Consider the following 6,399-nt stretch of genomic DNA (forward strand, 5'->3'; position numbering starts at 1 on the left):
CACCAGCTTAGTCAGGGGTGGACACAACCCGAAGTGTTTAGTCTAAAAAAAGAAATCTTCACTCTAACAGACGCACACGAGGACAGCATTATTTACCACTTCACGATGAGTTGTTCCTTTTTACCTACGCTCAGTGCCAGATTAAGGGGGGGGGGCGGACTGGGCTGAAGCCCAGGGCCCCCACTTTTGGGGGGCCCCACCTCAAAAAAAAATCTATCAGTTTGTTTAGCTGCACAGCTGGAGATTGCTGCTTTAATTCGTATCTCAAACAAGCAGAGGCGGCTCGCCCATATGTGCTGCGGTGCTTCAGCACTCCTGCCCCGCCCCAGTTATTCAATTTTTTTTTTTTTAACATTAAACGTATTTATTTGCTCCCTACATATCCGGAAATGGTACGGATTTTTTTTGAAAAAAAATTTCAATACTGCAAACATGGCTTGCGCTGTTTTTTTTTTTTCATTTCGCCGCCGTGTCGGTTGGGTGGGTTAGTAGGCTAGGCAGCTGGGTAGGCTTTATCAGATGTGCCGGATTTAGATTCAACACCGGATTTAGAACATGTTGACCATCTGACAGTAATAATACGATACGTTTCGAAACAAGGTCCAATCGAGAATCGAGCGATTTTTTAAAATTTGTACCAATGCACTCTCATACATGAGCAGAAATCGCCATATTATTGTTTTGGAGTTTTTGGAAAAGCTTAATATCAACATGGAAGACTCCCGCGATTAAAGTTATGATAATGTTGCCAATATGAATGGCAAGTACAGTATAACGGTCTTCAAGCTCTTCTGCGCGAGAAATATAGTGTAGCTCATTTGGTGCCTTGCACAGCACATTCACTTAATTTAATCAGTAAATGAGCTGTAGAAACATGCCGTTCTGCCGCTGAGCTTTTTGAATTGTTGCAAAGACTTTATTCATGGCTAGTCTCGTCTACTCATCGTAGGCAAATCCATCGAAAATTCCTAGATGGTTTGCCTGTTTTAAAGACATTATCTGATACAAGATGGTCTGCTAGATATGATGCAGTCAGTGCATTAAACAAAGGATGCAGTGAGACCATTTTAGCGCTTGAAGAATTGGCCTCTGATGATACTCAATCTGGGGAGAGCAAAGTCGAAGGAGAAGGATTTGTAAAAAAGTTGAAACAACTGGAGACAGATATTTTGCTTGAAATGTGGAGTGCAATTTTGGAAAGGTTTCAAAAAACGAACCTGTCCCTTCAAACAAGTGGATTGTGTTTGAATAATGCAGTGCAGTTGTTACAAAGTCTCATGAGCTTTGTCAAAAGCGAAGGATCCAACTTTGAAATGTATGAAGAAAAAGGTAAGAAGAAATGTGGATCCAACACCTACGCAGGTTCTTCAAAACGAATTCAAACTCAACGTTATAGGCATTTTGATGAGCCCTCTACAGAGCCAACGATTTTTCCCCAAGAGATAAATTTAGAGTTGAAGTGTATCTTGCCATAATTGACAAACTATCTGCAGAACTGGATAAACGTTTGAAAGCATATCGTGACGTCGAAAGTAAGTTTGGTTTCATTTTAAAACTGACGGACCTTAGCTCTAACAAGATTCATTAAGCTAGTGTTGCATTGATGAAGGAATATCCCATGGATTTTGAAGCCAATTTTTCAACTGAAACAGTTCATTTGCAGAATTTGTCAAAGTGAAAACTTCTGATGGTGGAAAAGAAGCCTCAGAAAACCCTGATAAACACAAAGTGGAAGACAGTGTTGAGCTCAACATGTTCTTACTTCTAAGGGAAAACAGGTGCGTTGAAACCTTTCCCAATGTCTTCATTGCTCTGCGAATGTATTTGTGTATGATGGTCTCCAACTACAGTGGAGAAAAATCTTTTTCAAAATTAAAGGGAATCAAAAAGGAAGTTCTAAATTCTTCGCGGCAAGAGCGAGTTTCGAATCTTTCGCTTCTAAGCATTGAACACGATATTTTGGATTCATTGATTTTTGAAGAATTGATCAGCGACGATTTTGCCACGAGAAAGCAAGAAAGCGTCCATTTTGAGTTGATATGAACAATTTTCTAGGGCAGCAAACAAAATGACTACCGGTACCGCCTACCAGCAGTTTACAGTTTCATTTTTGATTGATGGCCTATAGCCATAGCCTACTCCCAGTGTTGTACGCGTCAATGAAATAAATTGACGGCGTCAGCGCGAATTGCCTAAAAACTTTACGGCGTAAAGTACTGCGTCAGCTCAGAAATTGACGGCGTCAGCGTTAATTTCTAGCGCTATTTTAGCCAGGGTTTCACAAAACGAAAGTATTGCAACTACGTTTAGGCTAACAATGGCTATAAATGAAGAGCAGGTTTTATGTTTGGAGACTGTATTGTAATTAGCTTCTTAGTTATTTCCTTGTAGAAACACAAGCATTTCAAAACGTTTGTCTGACAATCTGCTGCGTTTTGGGACGCATAATGTCCTTTCCAAGTGAAAACATGCGTTCCCTGGCAGCGCTGAATTGTAGGCTACTGGTGTGTTGTATTTCAAAAACAAGTCTTGAAATCATTTACTCGGAAAGGGATCACTGTTCCAAGCGTGCTGTGATGGCTTAGCATATGTAAATCTTTTAATGAGGTCTACTGCACCAACATCGCTCTTTTCAGGGGCATAGAGCTTTTGAAATAAAGTATCTTCAACCTCCGCGATGACATTCATTAACTTTTCGCTTTCTCTTTCTGATCCCTCCTTCTCGATACTGCTCACGATATGAGTGATCACCATTTGGCAAACTTCTTCCGCTTGTATTCAAGGTAGCCATTCCAACCAACGCGAAAGCGGGTAATTCGGATGAGTCGGGCTGGCCAGAATACATTGTGAAACGAGATTTTCCATAAAAACAAAAAATGACGCATAGCGCTTGACGCTTAAAATCGGCAAGATAGTTGATGGCGCTATCACTTCCGTCAACTAAAAATAAACTGACGGCGCTAGCCTCAGCGTCAACAAAAAGTTGACGGCGTCAACGTACAACACTGCCTACTCCTATGAATATGATTCTGTTTTTATTGTGTGAAGCTGACAAACAATTCACAGTTCATACATAAAGTTGCGGCCAAAAACAAACGTTTAGTTTTTTTGTGAAACGATTAAGCTTACTTTGATCGCTCTGTATCTCAACAGTTTTGTGTTTAAGTATTCGACACCATTCACACCAAGCACTAAAAGTTTATTGCCATTGCTAAATTTGCTTTTCAACCAGAAACGATTATTTTCCGAAGAAATACTGTTGAAAATTAACCAGGTATTTCCTCACAATTTTCTTGGGGCAAAATTGTTTGTTTTGAACAGTAGCCTACTGTATTGCACAAAATGAACATGTTATCGTACAGTATCAATAATCGCCTATTAGCAATTTGTATTGAAAATGTTGCCACTAAAAATTGTGGAGAAAGGATCGAGTTCACTTTGAACAGTGGTAACCTATCCCACAAACGGATACGTTTGTTGATCTGCTCTAAAATGATTGGTTTTGCTTTCAAACAGACAACTAGAGAACAGTAGCGTACCTAGAGAATAGTGCCGTTGCTCGGGTAAGTTTGAGAGTTTGCGCCCCCTCTAATAAAGCCAGCATTTGAACGAATTATGTCATTTTGTTGTTCTGAAAATAATGTTTCTGTTTAATCGCTTTTTTCGATCCAATCGCAGCAAAAGCACAGTACCAACTACACAATAGACACAACTCGGGATTTGGAGGCGGAGCCCCAGCTGCTGAGAAATGCTTTTAGCGTCATTGATCGATAACCTTGTTAGCGAAAAATGTCACTTGATAAGGGCCCCCGCTTTCAGCTCAGCCCAGGGTCCCATAAACCCTTAATCCGGCCCTGCCTACGCTCCTCTTTGCAAGTAAGCTCAAGCTGTGCGGCGATGCTACTTCAAGTGAGATTGAAACAGCAGCGGTGGGCTACCTTGCACTCACCTGCTTCATGCAAACCCCTGGTCACAATGATAGCTTAGTAAAGACGAATTGAAAACTAACCGTTTTGCGTTTAGTTCTACAAATATACAAGAACTTTTGCTTCGAGCTGCCACGTTGCAACTGCACCATTTAATTGAAAAGTAGAGAAGTTTTCTTGATTTTGTGATTAATTCACAAAAACGTATCGTTGCAGGCAAAGCTGATGGGCAAATATTTTTCTGCAATATTGTATTGTAGTTTTTACAGTATTTATTCTATCAGCGTTCTCTGCTTTCGCCTCTAGTGCTGGTAGATCTGAAATCAATTCCAGGCCTGGTCATACCTAAGACTTGTGGTATGACTCATACCTTTTGTTTTCTTTATTATTGCGTACCACAGTCAGAATAAGGCGGGTAATAATGTGATGACATTGTAAATATGATACAAAATTGACAAAAAGAATGTCGTTAAAAAGATCTTAACTGTTGTAGAGCGATAATAAATAATCCAAATCACTAAATTGTAGAGAAGGCTACGGTTACAAAACTAAGCAAATTCTACACATATAGTTTCTAGTCTAGAAGGTGTTTAAACGACTTCAACTGGTATTATGTGTTTGTTTTTTGTTTGTTCTAAAGGGAGGTAAATACAGTAGCAATTGTGCAACCATGCAAACATAAAATGCCCAATTTTACTTTACTAAAAAAACTTTGCTGCTGTGACCACTGACCTGGAACTACAGTCTTAGTCGCCATTTTACTTTGTTGTCGTCTTGCTTTTATTTTGTAGTCTGTCAACCTTGCACCAGACTTGCCACCGAAACAACTATGCAGGCCTACGCATGGTTGTTGTTAATTTTGTGAGTTACTTCTGCAATTGGAGGTTCGAATCCAAAGCCATACATTGATATTATAACATGCCCTTTGATATAGTTCAATAACGTTAGTTTTGCGCAATGGTTCTTACAGCATTGCATTGAGTCATGCATGCACTGCTGTTTACGTCATGCCTCCCTGTCATGCCTCCCTGTGGCTGTGAGTCATCATTATTGCAACTGGACTCGGTAACTACTACAGTGGTTTGTCACTTGTACAACATAGCTCTATTTTTGTGAATACCTTTTTAAAATTCATTTACGTTCGTGCGTTTCTTTAGCTATTTTGTAGTACCTAAAAGCGTAATACCCTTATAACATAAGTTACCAATCACCCATTCTGAATTGAAAGTCAGAGCACTTGCGATTCTTGTTTAATATCTGCTATAAAGTAATCTGTAGTATTCTTCATCTGCCAATTAGAACAGAGCTGGACAATGCCATTACCGTACATTAAAAGAAACAATCAAAGCGATTCTTCTATCGAGTCTTCTAAAGTTCGTTGATACACCACAGATTGACACATTCTTCCGCAACGGAGTTATACACTGACAGGTCCCATCTACTGCACCGGGTGGCAAGCCGAGGGCAAACAAGAAGGTGGTCCGCTGTTTGGGGCTCGGTGCCACAGATACATGCAACAGGGGCCGTGTCGTAGCCCCACTCCACCATTGCAGACTTAGTGTGTCCAACACCGGTTCGGAGACGATTTAATGTTTTCCACTTTGCCCAAGGAGTGTTTGCTCCTGGGGGGAGGGACTCTGATGGTGGGATCTTCATTTCAGTGTATGATGGGTCATTTTCGAATTGTTGTTTCCATTGCTTAAGTCTTGTTTCTTCTTTTGTTGAGGTTAGTGGCTGAACGTGTATTAGGAAGCTTTTTTTTATTTCAACCGGGTTTGTGCAGCAGTTTTTCCATATAGAGGATGTTTTTCATCACATGTTTGTTTTAGCCTTTCAGCTTGACTGTTAACGTCTCTTCTTATGTGTGGTGGTGCAATACCAGCAAGCAGATAAAGTTTGTTGGTATTTGTGGGCTTCAGACACCCAGTAATAAGACGACAAGAATGATTGAGTACCGAGTTAAGCTTCGATGAGTGACAGGACCTGTTCCAAACAGGGCATGCATATTCTGCTGTGGAGTAGCACAAAGCCAATGCGGTCATTCTGAGGGTTTGTGGATTAGTGCCCCACCCAGAGTTGGTAAGCTTCCTCAGGATATTGTTTCTGGTGTTAACCTTAGCCTTTGTGTTTTCAATGTGCTTTTTGTAGCTGAGAGTACGGTCCAGTGTCACTCCAAGGTAGACGGGGTTAGGGCAATGTTCCAGCTCTGCTCCCGACCAGGAGATTTTGAGTGTCCTTGTAGCTTCTCTGTTTTTTAGGTGGAAAGAACATACTTGTGTCTTTGAAAGGTTAGCTTTAAGGTGATTGTTGGTGTAATATTGTGTTAACTCCTCGAGCGACTTTGTGAGGTTTTGTTTTATAGCAACAAAGGTCTTTTCTTGTGATGTTATGCAAAGATCATCGGCGTATATAAACCGCTTAGTGTGTTGATCTATCGGCTGATCGTTGGTGTATATGTTGTACAGTAACGGTG

The sequence above is a fragment of the Aplidium turbinatum genome, chromosome 11, assembly GCF_918807975.1.
Source record: "Aplidium turbinatum chromosome 11, kaAplTurb1.1, whole genome shotgun sequence".
In the NCBI taxonomy this organism is placed as follows: Eukaryota; Metazoa; Chordata; class Ascidiacea; order Aplousobranchia; family Polyclinidae; genus Aplidium; species Aplidium turbinatum.